This window comes from Centroberyx gerrardi, chromosome 6 (assembly GCF_048128805.1).
Source record: "Centroberyx gerrardi isolate f3 chromosome 6, fCenGer3.hap1.cur.20231027, whole genome shotgun sequence".
Lineage (NCBI taxonomy): Eukaryota > Metazoa > Chordata > Actinopteri > Beryciformes > Berycidae > Centroberyx > Centroberyx gerrardi.
The window spans coordinates 1,462,407-1,476,348 of NC_136002.1; the positions used below are offsets into that span (position 1 = coordinate 1,462,407).

The 13,942-nt window shown below is 46.8% G+C and overlaps 1 pseudogene; it reads right to left on the minus strand.

Moving 5' to 3' along the window:
• Positions 1-10,164: 10,164 nt before the first annotated feature.
• On the minus strand, positions 10,165-12,505 carry LOC139911570 (uncharacterized; annotated as a pseudogene).
• Between the last annotated feature and the right edge of the window lie 1,437 nt (positions 12,506-13,942).

The following is a 13,942-nucleotide window of genomic DNA, read 5'->3' on the forward strand; positions in this document are numbered from 1 at the left end:
GCCACCGGACCCCCGCGCCAGCATACCAACCGGGACAGAAGGTATGGCTTTCCTCCCAGGACTTACCTCTGTTGATGGAATCTCGCAAGTTAGCACCCCATTATGTGGGTCCGTTTGAAATTGAGAGGATCGTCAATCCATCTGCTGTGCGCCTAAGTTGCCTGCCTCTATGAGGGTCCATCCCACGTTTCATGTCTCTCTTCTAAAGCCTGTCTCCTCCAGTCCCTTGTCGCCTCCCACCGCCCCTCCTCCGCCTCCTCGGATGATCGACGACCACCCGGTTTACACTGTCCGACGACTCCTGGATGTCCGCCGCCATGGTCGGGGGTTCCAGTTTCTGGTGGACTGGGAGGGATACGGTCCTGAGGAGCATTGTTGGGTCCCTAAGCGTGACATTCTGGACCCCTCTCTCATCCATGATTTCCACTGTGAGCATCCTGATAAGCCTGGTGGGTCGCCAGGAGGCGCCCGTTGAGGGGGGGGTCCTGTCACTCTTGCCGTGACTCTAGTTTTCCTTGTGTTTCTCTGTGTTCCCTGCCTCCCTTGTGTCTCCACCTCCCTGGTCTGTCTCTCTGTGTTAGTTTGTGTCTGTTAATGTGTATGGCGTGGGCGTGGCTCCCTCTCTCCCCCAGCTCCTGGGCTCCTGATTTACCTGCACATCTGAACCTCATTACTCATCACCACCAGTATATCTACCCTGGCTTGTCATCCATTCATCACCAGATTGTTCCACCTAACTGGTGGTAGACACACTCTCGGTTGCTCAGTATTTACATGTCAGAGTTAATTCTTGTGTTCCTTGTCCCGTACGTTTGATCAGGTTTCTCCTGTGTCCAGGATATCCCTGTGTGTCTCTCCGCCTGCCCACACCATTCCTGCCAGTCTGTCAGCTCCCCTGCCTGTCCGCCTGCCTGCCACTCATCTGCTTGTCTGCCAGTCAGCTCACTTGCTAACCCGCCTGCTCATCTGCTCGTCCGCCCGTCTGCCAGCCCAGTCCGGATCGTCTCCACCACTCCACCCCGTTGCCTTCATCTCACTCCACCCAAATCCAACCACCAATAAACCTTTTCCCTTTTCCATCTACCTATTGTCCGTGTCTGCATTTGGGTCCTAGAAAACAAACCCTAACAGAACCCTTAGAATAATAATCAAGCATTAAAAACCTGACTGACCAGAAAATGCAATGTTGCAATGAAAATAGCAATAAACACAAAGGTGAAATAAACACAAGCAACACAAAATTATCTTTTTATGTAGTAATTGTATTCTCTCAAAATTAAATAAGGAGAGCTTAGCTCCTTTTAGTTCAGTTCAGTTCAGCACAAAAAATCCACTTCGGATTTTTCCGGTAATCCGAATGAAAAAAGGAAGTAATCCACCTAATCAAAATTCAACATGACAGAGTCTAGCCAAGTTAGTTCTCTTCCCTTTTAGCAGCAAAACAATATCCACAAAACCCGTCAAAAAGAGAATTAGTCAATGAAACAACCAGTCATTACTCACAGTTTTGGGTGAGAGTCAGAATGTCTGTCAGTCATACAGTCAAGTTTCCGAAGGTTTTGGGCTGTCAGTTGGAGCTGAATTTGCTGATCCAAACGATCGAGGCAGGGGAAATCCCACAGGCAACCATGCGGCAGACGTGGATTTAAACAACGCGATCGCCGCCGATATAGGACAGGAGATAGAAGCTGCTCACTTACTGACGTAAGTCGCCATTCTAGTTCTTTCCGTCACCATGACAAAAAAAGACGTAGTGGGCTGGGCTGTCTCAAGCCAGTAGGCGGAGCCATATTACTGGTGGGTAGGATAAGTGGGTGTGTGGAGGTGTGTACAAGGGGCTTTTCATTGGGTGGTTATGTCTGGTGGAATGATATAAGCGATCGCTACAGCATTAACATTCTTTTTTTCCGCAAGTGTGATTTTTATTCTAATGCCAGTAAACAGGTTTACATATTGTCACCATATCATAGTGTGAGCAACGCACATCAGATCATAAATTAGACCTACTCATCTGATCAATCAATTTGCTATTATGGTTCACGATATATCGCTATGTGGCTGTGAGCAACGATACGGCGGCTGCTTTGGCTTGAATCTCCACAGTTTTATGCATCTGGCTCCAGGTGATGTCAGCTGCCAGCTGAGCTGGTGTGATAGTCAGCATGTGTTTGGACAGCAGCTATGCTGACTTTAATATGCCAAATACAGAATGGCACTGAATAAAAAAAGGCTGGTAATTCAGTTGTAGCCTAAGATTTCTCACTTACCAAAACAATCTACGGTGATGAAAGACCTTCTTTTTACCACTTTTTTACCACTTTTCCCGCATGCCTTTTTCTTGTAGATAGATCATCGGCAGAGTGTCGCCCTTCTTTTATCCACATCTCGGCATACTTATGAAAACAAGGAAACTTCTATAATCCATGCTGAAAAGGGAGAAAAACCCCATGGGGTTTTTTTTGGATGTTGTCTGGGCCATGTAGGTCAGATTGGAGAAATATTTTAATATTTTATAGAATCCGATCCACAATGTTGTCCATTTTCTCCTTTCTTCTTGCAAATCTAGCTAAATCACTAGCAATTAGCTCGTATGTTACACAAAAAAATGAAAGATAACCAATGACAAACAATCCTTCCTATGTAGCACCCTTCCACACTCAAAGCTGTGCCCCCCAGCTCAATCTCTCCCCCCGGTCAAGACACCACCACAACGGCCTTCCCCCCCCCACTTTCTCTTCCCCTGGCGTTCATCCTCACCGGCTGCCTCAAGTACTGTGTGTCAACCCCGGAAAACATAACAACTGATATATTCAGGGTCCCTGCTGCTGTAGAGATGGGGGCCCAGTGTTCTTGCTGGCCCACCATCAACATTAACAGACTTTACGTCAGTACTTTACGAGTTTTCGTCTTTTGACTATCTGGCCTTTGTCCTCAAGGCTGAAGCTCCAGTACTTATTTTAACACTCTATCGACCACCTAGGCAACTATCATTTTTTCTCCCAGAATTCTCTGAATTGGCATCACTTATTATCACCAGATATGATAGAATAATTTTGAATGGTGATCTAAACATTCACATAAATGATATGTCTGATTCGAAGGCTATGGAATTCATCAACCTACTGGACAGTTTAGAACTAACTCAACATGTCACTAAGGCTACACACCAACATGGTAAGACACTTGACCTGGTCGTGACGAAAGGGTTAACGATTGACAATGTATCAGTGTCTAATGTCTACTGTGCATTCTTTGATGCTCATTTGATTGTAACCAGGGACATGAAAGAGTTCAAAAGCGGTTCCTAGGTGCAACAGCAGAACTTGAGTTCTCAGAGCTTTTAAGAGAACTGGACTCTAGTCATATAAGCTGCTCAGTACATGAAATGGTTGATGCTTTCAATAACAATCTGAGTAATACACTGAACAAAGTGGTCCCTGTCCCCCCTACACTTTTTTAAGAGGGTTTTCAATAGTGTTTCAAACTCTGCTCTGAAAATCATTAATATATCACTTGAGACTGGGGTTTTTCCTGATGCCTTTAAAGGCCCTGACACACCAAACCGACATCAAAGAACCAGCGGCGACGAAGGCCGACTGTTGCGTCGCCTCACGTCGCCTGTGTCTGGTCCAGAAAGTTGCACTTGAACACACCGCAAAGACTACAGCCAACGGCCAACTAGCATGTACGTTCTGCGCCTGTGTGAGGGAAATAACTCTCCATTCCAGCAGGTGGCGGTAGTCTGTATTCGTCATTCAAAAAGGGAAACCGGAAGACCTAGGACTGCGGATATACAAACCGTAAACAAAGCAGCGTTTGCTTACCATTTTCACACCACTCTTGCTCATCACAGACGGTTTCGCTACTTCTAATCGAGAATATGTCTGATAAGAAGTTGCAAATGGCACTGGCGTTGTCAGCCCTTGGTCTTTTGGTTGTGGAAGAAGAAAGGAAGAGGTGGAAGCGAAAAATAAGGAGAAACCGCACTAAATGGGTGAAATCATGGATACTCCAGCGACAGGCTCAAGGGGCTTTCCCAGATTTTAAAAATTTTGCTTGGCTCTTTCCTGTTCAGTTCCACATATTGAAGGAACTTATCAGTCCAATCATCCAGAGGCAAAACACAAACTACTGGGATTGTATATCCGTGGGGGAATGTCTGATGATTACACTGCGCTTCTTGGCAACAGGTATGTGTATTTAACATTACAACACTTTTTAAGTTTGTATATTATGCTTTTTAAGGTTTGAAAAGTGCTTGGATTTTGAATAAAGTGCTTGAACTTGCTTGAAATTTATAATATAGATAACTGAGTTATGTGCTTGTTAATATTTACAGGGGAAAGCTTCAGGAGCCTTTCCTACCAGTTCCGAGTGGGAGTATCAACAATTCGACAATTCGTTCCTGAAACCTGTGCAGCAATCTACCAGGTTTTAAAAGAGAAATACCTGAAGGTATATGTGATATATCTGTTTTCTTTTTTAGATACTTTGAGGTTTATAGTGCAGTCTGTAGGCATTTGGACAGCGACACATGGCCACATGACTACAAGTTATCAAGGGTCTGACATATGAAACTAGCTTACATATGAAACTAACCTTCATGGGTTTTACATTGTATTTACTTGTTTTTCAGTGCCCGGACACAGTGGAAGAGTGGCAGCAAGTAGCCGATGGATTCCAGGCTCAGTGGAACTTCCCAAACTGCCTAGGTGCTCTGTATGGGAAACACATCAACATTCGCCCCCCACCAGGAACTGGATCAACATTCTACAACTACAAGCATACATTTTCCATAGTCCTAATGGCACTGGTCGACAGCAGTTACAGGTTCCTGTACGTAGATGTTGGTTGCAATGGGTGGATTTCAGATGGCGGAGTGTTTGGAGGATGCTCACTGCAGGATGCCCTGGAGAATAGAACATCCAACATCCCTGCTCCTGCACCACTTCCTGCTTCTGACCAGCTGGCTCCTTATTGCATTGTGGCAGATGAGGCATTTCCCTTGAAGGAGTACCTCATGAAGCCATATCCGAACCGCAGGCTATCTGTCGAACAACGCATCTTCAATTACAGGCTGTCGCGAGCTCGGCGGGTGGTAGAAAATGCATCATTGTGGTCTTCCTGAGAAGCTAACCTTTCCAGGGTTTTACCAATGGTGCGCATCAACTTTGTTGACTCCTCACTGGCGGACTCGTCCAGCATCTTCCTGCTGCGCTTCACCTGAGGCCTCGGAGTGCTTGACTGGCTAGAGGTGCTTGTCAAAGGCTCCTCACTGAGATGTGTCGGTGTGGACTCTGCTCCACAGATGGTGGATTCTGCTAGGGGAGTGCTGGGCCTTGGCTCAGCCTCAAAGAAGCAGGGCTCCACTGGGGCGCTGGTCCAGGTCTCATTGATGGTGCCATCTGAGGGTGAATCAGAATCAGCAGCAGCCGCCGAACTTTCCTTAAAATAATATAAATAAATTCAATGATGGGATAATGGGAGAGTGAAACCAAGTTAACATATGAAAGGCTACATGTGAATAGAGGGGTAGAAACCCCCACCTGGACAATCAGTGGCCACTCCACTTCTTGCAAATTTGTATTTACATTTTTAGCAGATGCTTTTATCCAAAGTGACTTACAATAAGTAAATGAAAGAAGCAAGAAACAATGTTTTCTTTTTACTCAACAAATGAAATAGTTCAGTTACCCTGATAGTTAGGTTGGAAGTGGTCTCCTTCCTTTTTGTGTGGGGCTCTAAAAACTGCAGCCGGGTCAGGATCCATTGCTGCCTGCCAGTCTTCTGTGCTCCAACACTTCCTGAGGGTGCAAGTTTCTTGTACCGGGTATACTGGGTTCGCAGAGAATCCCACTTCTTCCTGAGCTCTTTCTCTGAAAGACAAAGCCAAGTTTCAAGCATTGTGCCTAGTTAGCATGTTCAATTCATCTCTATATGCAGTGCCAACAAAGGTTATTTTTGCTCTTCTTGTTGTGACAGGATGGATTCAAGACGCTAGTTAGCCAGCTAGCTCGCACATAATAACAACACAACTGCCTGTTCCATAAAGCGAGTTTACCATATGGAACCGAATCAACTGAAAATGAGTCAGACTCTGGCGGTAAACAGAAAGAACAAATGATATTTACCGTGCGCTAGCGAACAGAGTCAGACTCTGGCGGCAAACAGAAAGAACAAATGATATTTACCGTGCGCTAGCGAACAGAGTCAGACTGGCGGTAAACAGAAAGAACAAATTATATTTACAGTGCGTTAGCGAACAATAACACAAACAATTCCGAACAGTTTCTGCTAAAGAAAATCTTACCTGATATAACAAGTTTATTTTCGATCTCACGCCAGAGTTCTGTTTTCACCACTCGGTTGGCATAACATTTTTCTGTAATGTCGTACAGAGCTGGCCTCTCCTGAATCATGCTGATCAGTTGGTCTTCAGTTTCTTCATTCCAGACGGCCATGTCGTTGTGAAAATATTCGCGTATTGGAATAGAGATGGAGAATGGAGAAGAGCCTTCTGTGTGTGCCCTCTTGACTTCATCGTTTGCTTGCTTTCGTCACTTCCGTTTCTCTTCTCGTGCCAATCAGAGTGATCTCTCTCACCGACGGGCTCCGCCGCCGATTCAACATGCTCAATCGGCCGAAAAGCCGCCAACAGGGGTCCGACTAGTGCCAACGGTGCGGGACACACCGCAAAAACTAGGGACACAGACGCTTACCGACGGCCCAACATTGGCCGACAGCCAGCCGTCGGCCTGGTGTGTCAGGGCCTTTAAGTGCAGCATTAGGAACCATCGACCACAATATTCTCATAGATCGTCTCGAGAACTGGATTGGTCTCTCTAAATGTGTCCTAAACCGGTTCAGAACTTACATTACAGGGAGGAAATGTTTCATCTGTCTTGGAGATCATGTATCAGAGAAACATGATCTAACTTCTGGTGTTGCACAAGGAAGCTGTCTGGGTCCCCTGCTTTTCTCGCTATACATGCTTCCATTAGGTGATATTATTAAAGCACATAATGTCAATTTCCATAGCTATGCGGATGATACACAACTGAACTGTAGAGCCAAATCATGCAGATGATAAATATCAGATCAAGAGTAGAATCAGGAAGGACAGGGGAAAAGAAAATTAAAGAAAAACATATGGGTTCAGTCACAATGTGCATCTAAAAGTGGGAGTATTTGTTGTGTTCTTTTATCTTTCTAATTTACTTGATTTGATTCTTTTAATGCAATGCATTTTGCTTGTTCTTTTATATTAATTTTATCTTTTTATCTGTCTTTTATCTGCCTTATATTGATGTAAAGCACTTTGAGCTGCATGTTGTGTATGAAATGTCTATACAAATAAAGGTTATTATTATTATTATTATTATTATTATTATTATTAATAAAATATACACGTCACTGACACACTGCACAATCTACAACTACAATCAAATAACTATTTTTCTAAATGGCTATTTTTTTTTCTCTCTCTCTCTATCTCCTAACGCCTCTACTGACCCAAATAGAAACCGACGGTCAAAGTGCCTGTATTGTGCTCAACGGCTGAACTCAGACACGTCAATCATCATCATCAGACTGGTGAGGCACTGCTTCACGGGCGATCTTAAAAACACGTCATACTTAATAACTATCCAATCAATGGCTTATAGTTGAAGAATACATCTTCTGATGCACAAACTTGGACACATCATCAGTGATGTTACCTGGAATCATTGGGTGTTTCGAGTCTTTCGAACATCAGACACCCTTGTACAGGTGACCCGACCAGGGTTGATCAAGCCCTGGCCTGTGTCCACGTGGCATGCTACCTCCCCCACTGCTCGCCTCTCTTCAGCCAGAGCCATCTCGAGGCTTTCTCTGCTTCCTCTGTATTCTCCTGCTCAGCCCGGTGATGCCCAAGGTTCCATAGGCCTTGCTGAGGGACTGGCCCGCGAAGCCAGCCCACCTCTACCTGCATGCGCCGGGTCCTCCACCCTTGCCTGCGGCAGTCCTCCACCAGCTCTGCATACTTTGTTCTTTTCCTCTCCTGTACCTCTTCCATCCTCTCCTCCCAAGGCACAGTGAGCTCCAGCAGCGTGAGCCTTTTTGTGGCCTCTGACACCAGTATGATGTCTGGCCTCAGTGAGGTCTGGGTAATGTGTGGCAGAATCTTCAACTGCCCTTCCAGGTCAACGGTCATCACCCAGTGTCGTGCTGAGGAAAGCAAACCGACAGAGCAGTGTTTGGGCTTCTGCTTCAGCCTCTCTCCCTCCCTGACGAACAAAATCGCCTAAAAACTTGATCCTTTGGGGTGTTGGGCCAGGCCATGTGGTCAAACAAAGGAAAGGCCTACATGTAAGATTGAAAGCCTAAAACACCGGCCTAACAAGGGAATCAGAAACCTGAACTCTAGCCCACCCGCTGGGCTAGGACCTTAAACAAAGGAAAGCAGCGCCAAAATTCCAACAGGCCCTGAAGTTCACACCTAGGTGCGAACTGGCTGAAAGCCAACCTCTGGTCTCTCATTGGACGAGACTCGGGAGAACCCCGGGATGTCCCCATGACGTCACCAAGAGTATAAATTCCAGAGATACCTTTCCTCATCGCCCCTTATTGCGACCCCGTTGCTGAACAAGGTGGTACCTGAAACGTTCGAACTATTCTTTTGTTTAGCCGAGGCGCAGTCTTCAACTCGCGGGACGAGACCAGACTGTTTAGTGTTAGCCATAACACTGTTGGATCCAGAAGGATTAGATTAGCTGTTTGTGCATCCGGCATTCTAACTCCTTACACGCACTGCCGTGTGTAGCAGACCTGCAGAAGTGGACTGGAAGAGAATACAGCTAAGGACACTCCTTCCCTCCAAGAAGACAACGTAAGGATACGTTTTTTCAACCAAGTCGACTCCTGGCTGACATCTTCGCTGCCTACGAGGAAAGCCAGCTGGCCGTTGTTCCGTGCACGGAGAGATAACGGTCCCGCAGATATCCTGGGAAACCCCCTGGAATCGATAAGACGGACTCAAACACACACCAATCACTCGAGAGTGAATCCCAAGTAAGAGGCTTTGGTTCTGGGCAGAGACTAGAATAGGTGTGTTAAATAAGCTTACTGATCAGAAGCTGTATTTGTGCGTATTGGGAAGCGCATCGGACCGCCGCGTCCATATTATGCTGTATGAATAATACCTCAATCATTATGCTTGCTGCTTAATTTGATTGTGTTAATGTGAAGCTGATTTGCGTTCAATTGCATGCCGCTGAGCTTGCATCCATGTTAGTAGCCACCGTATAAAGCCAATATACTGCCTTTTACCAGTTCAAAGACCAGTAACCCGGCGTACTATTTCCAAGTCGTACCCTGAGTTCCTGTGTGGTAAAAGGCTATTGTTGTGTCTCGAGACGGCGAGTAGAACCTCTAGGTTTACCCTGAGTGTTTCCCCCTTTCTCTCTCTCTCTCTCTCTCTCTCCCTTACTAACCCACACACACATACACACACACACCCACATCCCATTACACATTCATTGCTACTTTAGAATTAGATGGTGTTGGTTTAGCTGCCTAACTCCAACTCCATCTTGGTTCCAAAACTCCTTTGTTCAAACTGCGCGGTCACAGCCGCCATCTTGAACTCTCGCGAGACGTCCCACTCGCGTGGTCACGTCCGCCATCTTGCTCTCTCTCTCTCTCTCTCTCTCTCTCACACACACACACACACACACACACACACACACACACACACGCACACACACGCACGCATCCATACGTGCCATATGCTGTTTGTGCCTTTATGCTTGTTAGTTAGACTGATAGTTATAGTTGTATAATAAGTTGTTGATTAACTGCAGTGTTATTGATTATTGATTGATATTGCTAAAGTTAAATAAAACTCCATTATACTTTTAAAGAGAAGTTGTCTGTGATTCCTTGTGCATATGTGTTGCAATAACTGCTGGTTGTGAGGGCCTGTGTACGAATTCACCCTTCACTGTTCACTCATAAATGTACAGTGGTACTCAACCACTGTCATTTGGGGGTGAACAGCCATTCTGAGACTGTATTGAAGGTTCAGTTATTGGTCCCTGATTCCAGGGTGGTGCCCCGTTTATATTGACTCCCGTCAATAATTTTATGAATATTAATAATCTCACAATTATTAATTATTAATTGCTAATAACCAAACCTGCCCCTATCAAAGCCCAACAGGGGATTCCACCTCCATATGTCCTGCCAGGTGACTTTCCACTCCAAAGCCTGTTCCCACTTCATCCATGCCCCTTGCTGCTTCATGGCCACTATCCTGTTGGTTCTCTCCTCCTCCACCGCAGCTCGTACCTCCTCCTGCACCAGCTTCCTTCTCTCTTTCCTGCTGGTAGTGTCATATCGGGCTGCTGTTCCACTCCCGAGTCCGGCCCTGCCTTGCGCCAGCCTTCCCACTAGGACCTTGTGCTGCAGCCAAGACTCTGCCTGCTGGACTGCATCTGCCGCCTTCCATTTCCTCCCAGTTCTGACTGTGATGCCAGCGCTGGCCACTTTGGGCTCACTCAACCTGGTGTACTGCAGGTGTTCTCTTGCCCGCGTCACAATGAACTCCTCCTTGACAGAGCTGAAAGGGAGCTTAAGCTTGTTGCTGTTCCCATACAGCGCATTGCTGCTCAAGCTGCGTGGCAATCCAAGCCACCTCCGGAGGTGACTACTGACCTTTCGCTCAAAGCCTTCCACCACTGAGATGGGAACTTCATAGATCAGCAGGGGCCAGAGTATTCTTGGGAGGATCCCATGCTGGTAGATCCAGGCCTTGAATTTTCCGGGGAGACCTGACTTGTCAACAGCCTTCAACAAGTCATCAAGTTGCCTTGATGGAGTCTGCATCCTTCAGGCTGCAGTTGAAGACCTTCCCCAGGCTCTTCACCGGTTTCTCAGTGATGGTCGGGACTTGCTCTCCACCCACCTTGAAGCGGAACTTGTCCGTGACCTTCCCCCTCTTGAGAACTAGGGACCGGGACTTTGCTGGTTTGAAACTCATCCGCATCCAGGACGTGAGCTTGTCCCTGAAGTATCTACCTGGCTCCTGGCACTGATGTAGTAGTCACCGTGAGGTCATCCATAAAGGCTCTGATTGGTGGTTGCCTTGTCCCAGATTTGCTCAGAGGGTGACCCTCAAACTGAACGTACTGTAGTAGTCCAAGATGAGGTCTTTCACCTTCTGGGGTACATGATGTTTCACTGGTGCCACCTCGACCAGTTTGTGGGGTATCGAGCCATAGGCATTGGCGAGATCAAGCCACAGCACAGTCAGGTCTCCTTTGCCCTCCCTTGCCCCCCTGATGAGCTCAGTGATCACACCTGTGTGCTCCAGGCAACCAGGGATGCCTGGTATGCCTTCTTTCTGCACAGATGTGTCAATGTAGACATTTTTGAGCAGAAAGTCGGATAGTCGTTTGGCAACAATGCTGAAGAAGATCTTGCTCTCCACACTGATTTCTGATTTCCTCAGATCGCTCCTCCTTGGGTATCCACAGCCCTTCAGCATGCCTCCATGACTGGGCAATCTTTTCCCTCCTCCAGATCACCTTCAAGGCCCTCCAAAGCCGGTGGCAGAGCTTTGGGCAGTTCTTATAGACCTTGTAGGGAACTCCGCTGGGGCCCGGTGCAGAACTTGCTCTCGCCCTCTTGACCACTTCTTCCACTTCGCTCAGGCAGGGCTCCCTCAAGCTGAAGTCTACTGTTGGTTCTGGTGGTGTTATCAACGCATTGCATGTACCCAGGGACTGGTGTCTCCCAGGGTCACTGTACGTGTGCTTGAGGTGGTCGTTGATAGTGTCTATGGAGCAGGTCAGGCGACCAGCCCGCTTCTGGCCAAGCAGCTGTTTGGTTAGCTTGAAGGGGTTGGCCAGGAAGGCTGCCCTCTTCCTTGCTCTCTCCCTCCACCTCCTCCTGTGACCCTCAGCTCTGCGCAGTATCAGCAGCTTATTCCTGAGGACTGCCCGAAGATCTGACAGAGCAGACCTTTCGACTTCCCCTGCTGTCTTGAACTGCTCCTTCAGAGTCTTGAGTTATTTCCTGAGATGCTGGATCCTTGTAGCTCGGTGGTTTGGAGCATATGGCGTGCTGGCTTGGCTGCCTCTGTCCCAAATCTTTCTGCTGCGATGTTGACAATGATGGTTGTCATCGTCCTCAGCTGGTGGTCTGTATCCCCCTTTGCAGTCCCTTCCAGGATCTAATCCACATCTTCATGAAACTGCAGCCATTCCGTGATCTTGCTGGCTTGGGGCCATTGGATCCTCGGTTTGGCCAGAGGAGAGCTGGCAATGGGTGTCAGTAACACTTGGAGGCTCTGGGCACTGTGGGTTGTCTCCTGGCCTGGCTCCTCCTGCGTCTCACCAGAACTGGTTTCTGTGTGCTGTGTCACTGGCTCCTTTGCCAAACATCTCATCCTGGCATGGTGGATCTTCAGACCCCTCTCGTTCTTGCAGGCCTTTCCACAAATGCAATTCACACCCGTTGTCATTGAAACATTGCCTTGTGTCGTTAACCGTTGGTGCATCTGACTGGGGTGCTCATCCTCCCCCCCTCTCGGGCACCCCTGGGGGTATTGTTGTATAAAGTAATCCATTGAGTTACATTAGCTGGTGAAGCAGAGAAAATAGTTGCCTCACTGAAGTTCCTTTTAATAACCAGAAGGGGGAGCTGTTCTGCTGTTTTTCACCATATATTGTCAGGCAGGTTTTTGAACCCTGCAACCATTTCAAAAAGCACCGTTGTGGGCTTCACAGAGGATCATACTGTGTGATGATCCTTTGACAATGAAAATTATATTTTATAATGCAATATGTATGTTCAATATAAAGTTTGTTTGTTTGTTTTTTTGCAGTGAAGCTCTGCTTCACCTGTTGTCTTAGAGAAACCTCCTCTGCACCGGGCAGTATTTAATATTTGCATATTTGCAAGTAAAAAAAAATCTCATACCTACTGCCATTTTGTAGGTTAACAAAATATAAACAAAATGCACATTACTGATCTTCAGCTAGATGAATATGCTTTTCTGCTCTTTCTTAGCATGCCTTTTTCTTGTTGGGAATGGTTCCTCCATTGGAGAATGAGGCTCCTCTTGACAGTTGTAGTGTATCAGTGGCTGGTGAGTTTCCAGACTCTGCCTCCATAGGGGTATGGATAACAAACTGGTCCTTGAGAGTCCCCAGCATCATTCTCAGTCCTGCAAAGCCCTGACTCACCTTGTGAGGCTGTCAAAATGCCATGTAGAGCCTGGGATGTTGGTCCACCAATGTTGTCAAGGACTATTTCAGTCACTTCACCTCGTTTGTGAGGCTTATTCCCTGTTTGAGGGTACTTTGACTTGCTGTGGTTTTTAGAGGCCTTCTGCTTTAAATTCGTGGTTAGTTCTCAGTTGACCAGTACCTGTTACATTAACTTGCATTAAGTTTCTTGAGACTGTGCAGTCTCAAGAGCACTTGTTTTAGTGAGGGACCATTCCCTTACAGTGGCATCCGTTGTTCAACATCTACAACACCACAGGAGAAGATACAGACCAAGGGTACACACTGCATGCCCTAAACTACTGGAGGAGTATACAAAAGATGAACTTTACGCACAATTTAGATTTGGTTGGGTGGATATTGAGTTCATTACCAATCTACTTTGACCACATGTGGAAGGCAGCATTGTATTGGCGTAGTAGACTGCACCCATGTCCACATTCAGGCAACCCATGAGAGAGAATGGGAGTTTGTGAACAGAAAGGGACAGGATAGCATCAATGTGCAACTTGTGGGAGATGCAGACCTCATCATCACCAAATGCGTCATAAGATGGCCTGGGGCAGAATCCTTGGGGAGAGCAATATCTTGAAAAGGTTCCAGCAAAACCCCCTAGATGGCATTATACTAGGTGACAGTGCCTACCCAGTCTTGCCATGGCTAATGACACC